Genomic DNA, 13339 nt, shown 5'->3' on the forward strand with positions numbered 1-13339 from the left:
AAACATTAACTTTATTTAAGAACCATCTAACTGTATGTTTATCTTGTTACGAAGCTGCAGGAGAGACCAAGATCATGTGACATTGCACAAACATGCAATGGGGATGTATAGTGTCTCTCATTAAGGTAACACATTCGGACTTAACCCCTTATACAACACCTCAACCCAAGTCTCTGATTCTACCCATGATATTACAGTTTCTTGCAGGTCTATGACTTCTGTTTCTTTCATGAAGGAATAACTGCTGTGGTGCTATTACAAGTCTACCTGCACATTATCTCAGCTCCTTTGGAGGAGAGTGGGAACTCTGTGTGATCTCTTGGATCTGCTGGGCCGGAGAATTGACAGAGAACTCCAGTTCAGTGAATAGGCCATCATCTGGACTTTTCAATGAAAGCAGCATCTCAGGTCTGTTTGGCAGAAGAACAGTTTCTTCCCCGCTGTTATCAGACTTATGAACAGGCCCCTCATATACTAGAGTTGATCTTTCTCTGTACCTTCTCTGTAGCTGTAACACCTTCTCTGTGAGATGGCGGCAGAGTTGGAAGCCCCAGTTGGAGCTCCTTTGCTCACCACTCCCTTTCCCTTTTCCTTCAGTTTTTTTTCTCCACTTTGTACCCCCCCCCACCCCCACCGGAGAATGGAATCAAGGAGTGGAGTGAGTGGGCCAAGTGCCGCAGCAAAGTGGGCTGTGTCCAGCGGCAGAACAGAGTGACCACGGGCCGAGTCCAGCAGCAGAGCAAGCATGGGCTGAGTCTCGTGGCAGAACGAGCTGAGTCCTGAGGCAGCAGCGGAGTGAATAGGTGATTCCTGGAGTGGCAGCAGCGAGGCTGGCACATGGAGACAATGTTGCCTGATGCTCTGGGGTCTGCAGCCATGGATTGGAACCTAAGTACTTAAGGTTACTTATTATCGTTCTGAACTTTTTTTCACAGATTCATGTTAATCTATATTTTTTTTTACTCTGTGACAATGCTTTTTTTTAAACTGTAATATTTGTACCTAGGTACTTGTACCTAAGGTGTCACCATTAAAGGTAGCCATTGTAAAAATGTTTCACTGTACTCCTGTACTTCCGTACTGGAGTGCATGTGACAGTAAAGGATATTCTACTCAAAAAAGCAAAGGATATTCTGTTCTATCCACAGGTTTACTGATGACACCACTATGGTAGGCTGGATCAAACAGTGATGAGTCAGAATACAAAAAGAAATAGAGTGCTTGGTGTTATAGTGCAGTGATAACAATCTCTCTCCATACTGACAAAACAAAAGAACTGATCATTGACTTTGGGAAGAAAGGAGGAGGACATGCCCCATCTACATCAGCGGAGCTGAGGTGGAGAGGGTCAAGAGTCATTTCAGAACAGAAATGCGGAGACATTTCTTCAGCCAGAGAGTGGTGGGCCTGTGGAATTCATTGCCACGGAGTGCAGTGGAAGCCGGGACGCTAAATGTCTTCAAGGCCGAGATTGATAGATTCTTGTTGTCTAGAGGAATTAAGGGCTACGGGGAGAACGCTGGTAAGTGGAGCTGAAATGCGCATCAGCCATGATTGAATGGCGGAGTGGACTCGATGGGCCAAATGGCCTTACTTCCACTCCTATGTCTTATGGTCTTATGGTCTAAGAGCATCAAGTTTCGAGAGTGATGATAATCGACAACCTGTCCTGGATGCTTTGGTCAAAAAGGCTCAACAATGCCTCTTCTTCCTCAGGCGGCTTAAAAATTCAGCATGTCCATAAAGGACACTCTCAAATGTTTACAGATGCACCATTGAAAGCATTCTATCCAGTGCATAACATCCTGGTATGACAACTGCTCTGCCCAAGACCATACCAAGATGGTGTGCACAGCCCAGACCACCATGGATGCCAACCTCCCATCCACTTACACTTCTTGTTGCCACCAAAAGGCTGCCAACATCGCTAAAGACTCCTCCCAACCTTGTAATGCTCTATTCCAATCCACTCCATCAGGCAAAAGATACAGAAGTTTGAACACATGCACCAAATGTTTCAAGAACAGCTTCTTCCCTGCTGTTAATAGACTGATGAATCGACTCTCTAAATTCAAATAATGGGACCTTGCTAATGTTGATGTTGCTTTGTGCACCTCCTATGCAGCTGTAACCTTGTATTCCCCATTCTGTCTAAGCACCCTATGATCTGTAAGTCCTTGTTTGCTATGGTTTCCTATGATCTGCCTATACTGCTCACAAAATAAAACGTTTCACTGTACTTAGTTACATGTGACTACAATAAATCAAACCAAATAAAAAAAGTGTCTGATCTGTTTATTTTATTGCCCAAGAAGGGGATTGTGTAACATGTCAGCTGGCCATCTTTGGATGCATTGGCCTCTGACATGAATAGGTTCATTTCGGATGTCTGTGCATCTTGAAGTTCTAGTTGTTAACAATGTAAAGATAGATTTCCACCTCTTCAATGAGAACTCTGTATCCTTATTCACATCTTACCGTGGGGATACAGGAGACAAGGCATCTGCATCAAATCTCATCATCCTCCATGTAAATTGTTGTACTGCTGGAGTCATTTTTGGCAACTTACATGAATTTATGAAGATAATAAAGGCTGCCTTTATCTTGAAATGACGACGTAGGACATAATCTGTAAAATTCTCTCAAGCCCGCATAGCAATTAATACTTCTAACTCTATCACTGTCTATCTCTGTTCAGCCGTCTGTCAGAGAATTGGTTGTGTAGTAAACTGGTGACATTTTCTATCCACGTAAACTCGGAAAAAGTACGGATCTTTGTCCTGCAGAAAATGCATCTGCAGTAATGGCTGTAGGAAGCTATGGGTCACAGGGAGCTAAAATATCAGCTGATATCAACAGGTTTGATTTTCTCAAAAGACCTCTGCTGTGCTTCCTCCTATGTCATATGTTGGCTTGTTCTGTCAGCTGATGTAGTGGCTCATTGACAACAACTATTATGGTTCGAAACTTTGCAACTTGATTTACCAGATCTATGAATCTCTGAAGCTCAGCTATGTTCCAAAGGGTTGGAATTTCCTTAATTGCTAATGTTTTTTGGTCAACTCTGATACTGAATGCATCCACAATATGCTCAAAGAACATGACAATGGACTGTGTGGATTTGTGTTTCTTGATGAGAGCAAGCTTCCTGTACACATTGCAGCAAAGTGCGTGTGCTCTTGTCATGCTCTGTCTGAGTGGATCAATGGATGGATCATTATAACAATATAGCTCCATCCACTTCTACTGGAATGTTTGGCAATGTCTTCTGCAGAATTTCTGCTCTTGATATGACACTGAAAGGTAAACAATTGAAACAAAACTGTACCAACAGGTGGAATGAAAGTTGGGAACAACTAGGGTTCTTCGTATGCGGGTTAGTTACAAAAAAACACTATTAGCATCTAGCTTTATGAAGATTAAACTCTTTTTTTTACCCAATGTTGCAAAGATTTAACTCACAAACAACATGGGGTGAAATTTGCATTCACGCTGTGTTGTTCATTTGTGTGAGGTAGAATGTTAGAGACGTACAGCAAGGAAACAGATTCTTCGGTTCAACTTGTCCATGCCAACCAGATATCCCAACCCAATCTAGTCCCACCTGCCAGAACCCGGCCCATATACCTCCAAACCCTTCCTATTCATATACCAATCTAGGTGCCTTTTAAATGTTGCAATTGTACTAACCTCCGCCACTTCCTCTGGCAGCTCATTCCATAAACAGCCCCCCTTTCTGCATGAAAAAATTGCCCTTAGGTCTCTTTTATATCTTTGCCCTCTCACCCTAAACCTATGCCCTCTAGTTCTGGACTCTGACCCTCCCCTCCCCGGGGAAAAGAGTTTGTCTATTTACCCTATCCATGCTCCTCATAATTTTATAAACCTCTATGAGGTCACCCCTCAGCCTCCGACGTTCCAGGGAAAACAGCCCCACTCCTTAGGACCTTACCATGAAGTGTATAAGTCCTGCTAAGATTTGCTTTCCTAAAATGCAGCACCTCACAATAATCTAAATTAAACTCCATCTGTAACTCCTCAGTCCATTGGCCCATCTGATCAAGATCCCATTGTAATCTGAGGTAATTTCTTCACTGTCCACTACACCCCCAATTTTGGTGTATTCTGCAAACATACTAACTATATCTCTTATGCTCACATCCAAATCATTTATATAAATGACGAAAAGTAGTGGATCCAGCACCGATCCTTGTGGTACTCCACTGGTCACAGGCCTCCAGTCTGAGAAACAACCCTCCATCACCACCGTCTTCTACCATCGAGCCAGTTCTGTATCCAAATGGCTAGTTCTCCATGTATTCCATGAGGTCTAACCTTACTATCCAGTCTCCTGTGGGGAACCTTGTCTAATACCTAACTGAAATTCATCTCTACAGATCCTGAAAGATTCTTTTGGTTTTGTGTACTGGAACCATTCTCCAGCTTCAGCCTGCAGTTTTATCATCGGTGAAATAGTTCCTTGCTTCAACGTAGTCAATTTTCTCTTTTTATCATCTTTATCTGTAGTAGATGAAGACCATTTTCTGAATGTAGACAGACACACTGATATTGTTTCAGGGTATAGAGTGATGCATTATGGTGTCTTCTACTTTCCTACTCCTCTGAACAGCAATGGAAATTTAACTCTGATGCTATTAGGTTGGTCTTCTCAGCTTTCAAGTTCCTCCAGTTTGCAAATCTGGTGAAATTCACTACAGGCTTTCCTGGTTAATGTCAAACGACTTTGGTTCATGTTGTCCTCTTACCTTGCGTTCTACACCTCCTGGCCTGTATGGTTTTATACATGGTGGCTGAAGAGAACCTCTTGCCATTGTTTTGTATCAAAAATTATAAAGCTAAATCCTATATCTAAAACATGCCACTTTTCCCTTTACTAGGGTATCAGCACTCCAGTAACTTCTACTTAGTTCCTTAATTGAAAACAACAGCATGGGTTAAATTCCCACACTGGCTGAAGTGTTGCCATGAAGGAGTCTTGTTAGTAATCTCTCTCCTCAGCTGAGGCATGATGATCCTCAGATTAAACCACCGTCAGTTTTCCCTTTGTAATAATGGAGTTGCCCTATGGAAATGCCTTTCCTTAGTAAGATAAGGTAAACATAATGTAAAATAGATGAGTCAATAAAATAAAAAGACTTCATGGTGACTTTACCCTTCCCTTACCTTATTAAGGAAAGGCTTCTCCAGATCATTCTTATTTTGTATGGCATGAATCTTGCACCTTTTGAGGGTTTTGTTTTTGGCTTATTCTGTAAATTTTCTTGCTCCAAAATAGCTTGGAACTGACCCTTCTTGCAAAACTGGCACTTGGTCTGTTTAGTGAAAGAAATATTTATGCATGTGTTTTTAGCCTCACTGCATCAACAACAGCTAACTTGGGTTGTTGATACACACTCTTCCTGCTTCTCCTGTTTTTGTACAGCCATCTCCCTTCTCCTAAACTTATCATACTTCACTGAAGTAAGTTTTTGGATGTTGTTCTTCCTATAACCCAGAATCCTCAAAAGATTTTGCGACCTGAACCTCAGTTTGGCTGCTCATTTGAATTGTCTTTGTGCATGCTTCTTCTATTTAATTGGCTTGCCAATAGTATTTTTCACAGATTGAAGTAGACATCAAGCGTTTTATTACTTCTTCCCCATTTGACGCTTTTTCTTCAGTAATCCTCATCAGATCAACCCCTGAATGATTTAGAATCTAGCAGATTGAACAAGAATGAAAAGAAAACATGGAAATTGCACACAATCTTGGTCAAGTGGAAATCATTGACCCTACAGCAGAAATTGATGATTGCTCATTGTCAGTCATCTTAAAAGTCAAGAGTTTTGATGCTTTTTTTCTTAATTCAAGAACAACAGTTACTGTGCTACCTGATACTTACATCTTACAGAATTAGAGCTGAATCAGAACCTTCACTATGTTTTCTCCAAATAGTAAAATACACTCCATGCTAAAATGATGACGATATTCCATGTTATGAGGAATTACCTCAGTCTCTCCAGAAACATGACTTTTCACCCATAAAAATTGGACAATATTTTATGAAGTTTTTTGCTCATTTTTTTCAAATAACTGAAACATCTTACCAAAAGATTGATTAATCTTTTGCCAAGATGCATCTTGACTCTTTTAAGAGTTTGATCAGCTTCAAGATGAATACTTGCAGTCATGTTTGAAATTTTCTTTAGAAGTTCCTTCACAGGAAATGCACCTTGAGGTGAACCAGAGAATATGCCACTCATGCCCAGTTTTGGCAATTCAGGAAGAAAATCCTGCAGTTTCTGACTCTCCAGTCATTAGTGCAGCACAGCAGTATATCTCTCTGATATTCTTCATGACCAGGGTCAGCAGGATTCGCCACCTCTTCCTATGATGAGATTAGTTTAGGCGATAATAAATGTTAATGAAGATATGCTACATGTCCAATCATGTACCAATACTGTCATCTGTACAAGGTGGTCACAATGATCTTTCAACTGGTTTCAATCTGAACAAACCGATTAAAACTGAGAAGTATGGAAAGGATCACAGAGAACAAACTTTGGAAAGTCATTCAGAAAAAACTAGGACATTAAAATAATGTTCTCCTTCTGCATGAGCGCCTAGAAGATTTTTTTAAGTTCATCTAGCATTTTATGCAAACTGTCAGAAACAACAATATTCAATGATGAAATCCTTCTCATCTGGTCTTTTCATCCAGAATAGTTAGTAGCAACTATAAACGCAGTCCTGATGACAAATCTTCCAGTGCAAGGAGCAATCTTTGAAAATATTTTCAGTAATAATTTGCAGCATTTATACAAGTCTTTTGCAGAAGTGAATCAATACTCTGCAGCTTTCCTAATGATTCACTTCCCTTTTAGCCCAGAATACCGCATGAGTTCCACTGGGTAATGTTCTTGCCCCAACCATCTTCAGCTTCTTCATAAATGACTCTCCCTGTATAATATGGTCAGAAGCAGGAATGTTTACTGATGAGTGCAAGAAATTCAGCACTATTCTCAACTCCTCAGATGCTGAAGCAGTCCATGTCCAATGCAACAAGACTTGGACAACACTCAAATTTGTGCTGAAAAATTGCAAGTATTATTTGTGTCACAGAAATGCCAAGGAATGACCATTTCTGACAAAACAAATTACAACCATGTTCCTTGATATTCTATATCACTATCATTGCTGAACACCTCACTATTAACAATCTGGGGGTTACCATTGACCAGAAACTGAACTGGACTAACCATATAAATACTGTGGCTAAAAAAGCAGGCCAGAGGCTGGGAATCATACTGCGAGAATGCCACTTCCTGTCTCCCAAGACGTGTCCATCATCTACAAAGCATTAGTCAGGTGTGAAATGGAATTTTCTCCACTCCTGAATGAGTGCAGCTTCAAAGTTTCTGGAGCTGTGAGGTTCTATATTCACATGGGTCTTCGGTTGACAAGAAGTTGATTGGTCTATAGTTATAATGTCAATGACAAAGGCCTTTTGAATTATCAACAACCTTGTGATTGGCTTTTAGATAACTGAACAGCTTGGGACTAGGGACAAGGTACTGGGAAAAAAGGATCAGATCTTCACCAATGTATTTTTAGCAGTAAAAAAAACTTGAAGAAGTGTTTTCCTTACCTTCAGCAGCAAGCCGTGATTTTTAATTGATAAGTCCACAAACCTTTATAAGTGAATTAACCACTCTGTGTCTCCTACAAACTAACGGAAACATTCAGAAAAGGAATGCTGAGAAGAAGCTTTCTGGTCAACAAAAAACAGCTCACAGATCTTGAGAGCAATATCTACTGAATTTCCAGTTTTATCTCTGTCCATATGTAGTTTGTCTGTCTGTGGCTATCTGTCTGTGCATGCATAAAGGGATGTTTATAAGGAGATTAGGGTTTTAATCTGTAGTGTTATACAATTATAAAGACGTACAGCACGGAAACAGACCCTCAGTCCAACTTGCCCATGCCAACCAGATATCCCAACCTAATCTAGTCTCATTTGCCAGCACTTGGCCCATATGCCTCAAAACCTTTCCTATTCATATAGCTATCTAAATGCCTTTTAAATGTTGTGATTATACCAGCCTCCACCATATCCTGTGGCAGCTCATTCCATAACCCTTTGCTTGAAAAAGTTGCCCCTTAGGTCTCTTTTATATCTTTCCCCTCTCACCCTAAACCTATGCCCTCTAGTTCTGGACTCCCGCACCCCAAAGAAATGATCTTGGCTATTTACCCTATCCATGCCCCTCATGATTTTATAAACCTCTGTAAGGTCACCCCTCCGTCTCCGATGCTCAAGGGAAAATAGCCCCAGCCTATTCAGCCTCTTCCTTAGCTCAAATCCTGCAACTCTGGCAACATCCTTTTAAATCTTTTCTGAACCATTTCAAGTTTCACAACATCCTTCCTACAGGAGGGAGAAGAGAATGGCATACAATATCCCAAAAGTGACCTAACCAATCTCCTGTACAGCCACAATGTGACCTCCAAACTCCTATACTCAATGCTCTAACCAATAAAAGAAAGCATACCAAACGCCTTCTTCACTATCCTATCTACCTGCGACTCCCCTTTCAAGGAACTATGAACCTGCACTCCAAGGTCTCTTTGTTCAGCAAAACAGCAGGTTTTAACATTAAGTGTATAAGTCCTGCTCTGATTTGCCTTTCCAAAATGCAGCACCTCACATTTATGTAAATTAAACTCCAAATGCCACTCCTCAGCCTATTGGCCCACTTGATCAAGAGCCCATTGTACTCTGAGGTAACGTTCTTCGCTGTCCACTACATCTCCAATTTTGGTGTCATCTGTAAACTTACTAACTATATCTCCAGTGTCCACATCCAAATCACTTATATAAATGACAAAAAGCAGTGGACCCAGCACCGATCCTTGTCGCACTCCACTGGTCGTAGGCCTCCAGTCTGAATGGCAACCCTCCACCACCACCCTCTGTCTTCTACCTTCAAGCCAGTTCTGTATTCAAATGGCTAGTTCTTCCTGTATTCTATGAGATCTAACATTATCAACCAGTCTACCATGGTCAACTTCTCTTTTGATGATTGAATCCTGTACTGTAATAAAAACATGCCTAACTTAAAAGGTAGCATTTAATAATGCCATTTGAAGCTGTCAAAACATTTAACATTTACCTTTCAGAATGTTATCAGCTCCTCTGCTTCTGCTCTAGATTCTTTGAACTCTGAAACAGATTTTTGGAAGCCTCCAAGATCCACCTGATCTGATAAAAAGACTGGGGCAACAGGAAAAACAAATTTCCACTGAGGATCTTCTTGGCAACCCTGATGTGGATGTGCACATGAGATTTTGACCCAAGCCATTCCTGACCCACAAAACAGCCACACTATGTGTCGGCTGGGTAAGGCACAGAAATTTAAAATTCCAACAAAAATGGTGAGATGAAAATATTTCAGATCTGTGACCTGTTGTCAAAAAGCAGATCATCAACCTGAAACATCACTATTGAGGCAGCCCATGGCCAAAGGTGGCACAAGATGGCTGTCTGTGCATTTTTTAGTTCACATAATTATGGAGAAAAAGAGTTTTAACTGCAGCAACAGAATTGGCTTGCTGAGTTCATAATTAAAGTGAGATCATAAGTTAGCACAATGGTAGCTTGGAATGGAAGATAAACCCAAAATTAACAGATAAAACAAAGAATCTTACAAATTAAAATACAGGAAGTCTTGTACAAATTCACAGACCTGGCTATTTTTAAGAGTCTGATAAGAGATGTTTGTGAACTGACAGCCTTTCTAATTAGCAAGAATTAAAAGTGTGATCCCACAATAACGGAGACTCTATAGGTAATTGAATATTGAACATTGATGTTAGGTGTAGATTGCATTTCTTAGGAAATTTGGTTGAATTCCTTTAAAATAAATAGATAGTGGAGAGGAGCCAGCATCCTGTTGACAAGATGGACTGAATGACAAATGGGAAAGCAGATGACGTCTAAACAGCACCTTGAATTCGAGAAAATAAACAATGGCAGCTTCCCAACTGAAGTAAGTAAACCTAAATAATAATGGTGATAACTCAAATGAATTATTATGTCCAACGATCAAGGGGGATAGGGGGAGGAGGACAGAGATATCTTGAAGACCTTAGGAATTCAGCCAAGATTCTTGAGCTGGGAAAGTGATTGAGTTTCAGTATTATTAATTCAGTCTTATTATCAAAATGATACAGAAATATTTAGAGTAGGAACAGTAAATTTCGTCTGAGAAGCAATCTCCTGTTCAAATTAACTTACAGACAGACAAGGACTTATAATTAGATTAGATTTCGTACAGTATGGAAACAGGCCTTTTGGCACAACAAATCCATAACGACCCTCCGAAGAATAACACACCCAGACCCATCCCCCCACCCTGTATTTATCCCTGACCAATGCACCTCACACTATGGGCAATTTAGCATAGCCAATTCGCCTGACCTGCATGCCTTTGGATTATAGGAGGAAACCCATGCAGACATGGGGAGAATGTGCAAACTCCACACAGAAAGTTGCCCAAGATGGGAATTGAACCCAGGTCCCTGGCAATGTAAGGTAGCAATGCTGACCACTGAGTCACCATGCTGCTACTAGATAGGGGGGTAGTGTTTGTTTGACATTTCAAGGTCAGCTGGAACAAAAGCTGCTCACAACTCATTGGCTAAAGAATTCTAACATTAGGTATAACCATTTAACTTTGTATAGAACTAGTCTTATATTAGAACTGATATTAAAATTTTATAGCAATTAGTAGGAATTAGCATCTTCTTGTGAATTCCTAAGGTTTTCCAACATATCTCTGTCCTCCTCCCTCCACCCTCCCCGCCTTGATTGTTAGACATAATAATTAATTTGAGTTATCTCCATTATTATCTAGGTTCACTTACTGCGGTTGGGAAGCTGCCATTGTTTATTTTCTCGAATTCAAGCTAGTGCCGTTTAGAGGTCATCTGCTTTCCCATTTGTCATTCAGTCCACCTTGTCAACAGGATAGAATAGTGATTGGAATAGTAGGAAGTACAAGATGAGTAACAGAATTCGATAAGGATGGTAATAAATACAGTGAATGACAGAATTTTTGAACACAGTCTTCAGAGATAAGCAAGTCTAGCAAATGTCTGAGAAAGAGTATAACTGTTAAAATTGGAAAGTAAATTAATAGGACATATTGTAAGATCCTGATGATAATGAGGTCTGGGAACTATCATGAGATCATGATGTCATTGTTTCACCTCCCTAATCTATACATCTAATCTTGTAAAAATAATATATCAGTGATGAACACTCATATGGTGAAAGAACTTTTGGAAAGGTGCAGAAGCCACAGGGTCGTAGTCATGGGCGACTTCAACTTCCCAAATATTGATTGGAAGCTCTTTAGATCAAGTAGATTGGATGGGGCGGTGTTTGTGCAGTGTGTCCAGGAAGCTTTTCTAACGCAGTATGTAGATTGTCCAACCAGAGGGGAGGCCATATTGGATTTGGTACTCGGTAATGAACCGGGACAAGTGGTGGACTTGTTAGTGGGTGAACATTTTGGTGATGGTGACCACAATTCTGTGACTTTCACCTTGGTTATGGAGAGAGATAGGTGCGCACAACAAGGTAGATTTTATAATTGGGGGAAGGGAAATTACAATGCTGTAAGGCAGGATTTGAGGAGCATACGTTGGGAGCTTAGGCTGTCAGGGAAGGATGTGGTGGAAATGTGGAACTTTTTCAAAGAGCAGATACGACGTGTCCATGATATGTATGTACCTATCAGGCAGGAAAGAAATGGTCGTGTGAGGGAGCCTTGGTTGACGAGAGAGGTTGAATGTCTGGTAAAGAGGAAGAAGGAGGCTTACATAAGGTTGAGGAAACAGGATTCAGACAGAGCAGTGGAGGGATACAGGATAGCCAGAAGGGACCTGAAGAAAGGGATTAGGAGAGCTAAGAGAGGGCATGAAAAATCGTTGGCGGATAGGATCAAGGATAACCCCAAGGCATTTTATGCGTATGTGAGAAACCTGAGAATGACGAGAACGAGGGTAGGTCCGATCAAGGACAGTAGTGGGAGACTGTGTATTGAGTCGGAAGAGATAGGAGAGGTCTTGAACAAGTACTTCTCTTCAGTATTTACGAACGAGAGGGACCGTATTGTAGAAGAGGAGAGTGTGAAATGGACTGGCAAGCTAGAAGAGATACCTGTTAGGAAGGAAGATGTGTTGGACATTTTGAACAACTTGAGGATAGACAAGTCCCCCGGGCCTGACGGGATATATCCTAGGATTATGTGGGAAGCAAGAGAGGAAATTGCAGTACCGTTGGCAATGATCTTCTCGTCTTCACTGGCAACGGGGGTGGTACCAGGGGACTGGAGAGTAGCGAATGTTGTGCCCCTGTTCAAAAAAGGGAATAGGGATAACCCCGGGAATTACAGGCCTGTTAGTCTTACTTCTGTGGTAGGCAAAGTAATGGAAAGGGTACTGAGGGATAGGATTTATGAGTATCTGGAAAGACACTGCTTGATTAGGGACAGCCAGCACGGATTTGTGAAGGGTAGGTCTTGCCTTACAAGTCTTATTGAATTCTTCGAGGAGGTGACCAAGCATGTGGATGAGGGAAGAGCAGTGGATGTAGTGTACATGGATTTTAGTAAGGCATTTGATAAGGTTCCCCATGGTAGGCTTATGCGGAAAGTCAGGAGGCATGGGATAGAGGGAAATTTGGCCAATTGGATAGAAAACTGGCTAACCGGTCGAAGGCAGAGAGTGGTGGTAGATGGTAAATATTCAGCCTGGAGCCCAGTTACAAGTGGAGTTCCGCAGGGATCAGTTCTGGGTCCTCTGCTGTTTGTAATTTTTATTAATGACTTAGATGAGGGAGTCGAAGGGTGGGTCAGTAAATTTGCAGATGATACGAAGATAGGTGGAGTTGTGGACAGTGAGGAGGGCTGTTGTCGGCTGCAGAGGGACTTAGATATGATGCAGAGCTGGGCTGAGGAGTGGCAGATGGAGTTCAACCCTGCCAAGTGTGAGGTTGTCCATTTTGGAAGAACAAATAAGAATGCGGAATACAGGGTTAATGGTAGGGTTCTTAGTCAGGTGGAGGAACAGAGGGATCTTGGGGTCTATGTACATAGATCTTTGAAGGTTGCCACTCAGGTGGATAGAGTTTGTAAGAAGGCCTATGGAGTATTATCGTTCATTAGCAGAGGGATTGAATTCAAGAGTCGTGAAGTGATGTTGCAGCTGTACAGGACTTTGGTTAGGCCACAGTTGGAGTACTGTGTGCAGTTCTGGTCGCCTCACTTTAGGA

General features: G+C 41.4%; 1 protein-coding gene across 3 annotated transcripts in view; it reads left to right on the plus strand.

Moving 5' to 3' along the window:
- Positions 1–13339, plus strand: part of acsf2 (acyl-CoA synthetase family member 2) — a 196811-nt gene that overhangs the window by 45316 nt on the left and 138156 nt on the right. The gene's annotated exons all lie outside the window — the stretch shown is intronic.

The sequence above is a fragment of the Chiloscyllium plagiosum genome, unplaced genomic scaffold (assembly GCF_037043375.1).
Source record: "Chiloscyllium plagiosum isolate Xiang-an unplaced genomic scaffold, Cpla_swu_hap1 HiC_scaffold_25, whole genome shotgun sequence".
Classification (NCBI taxonomy): Eukaryota; Metazoa; Chordata; class Chondrichthyes; order Orectolobiformes; family Hemiscylliidae; genus Chiloscyllium; species Chiloscyllium plagiosum.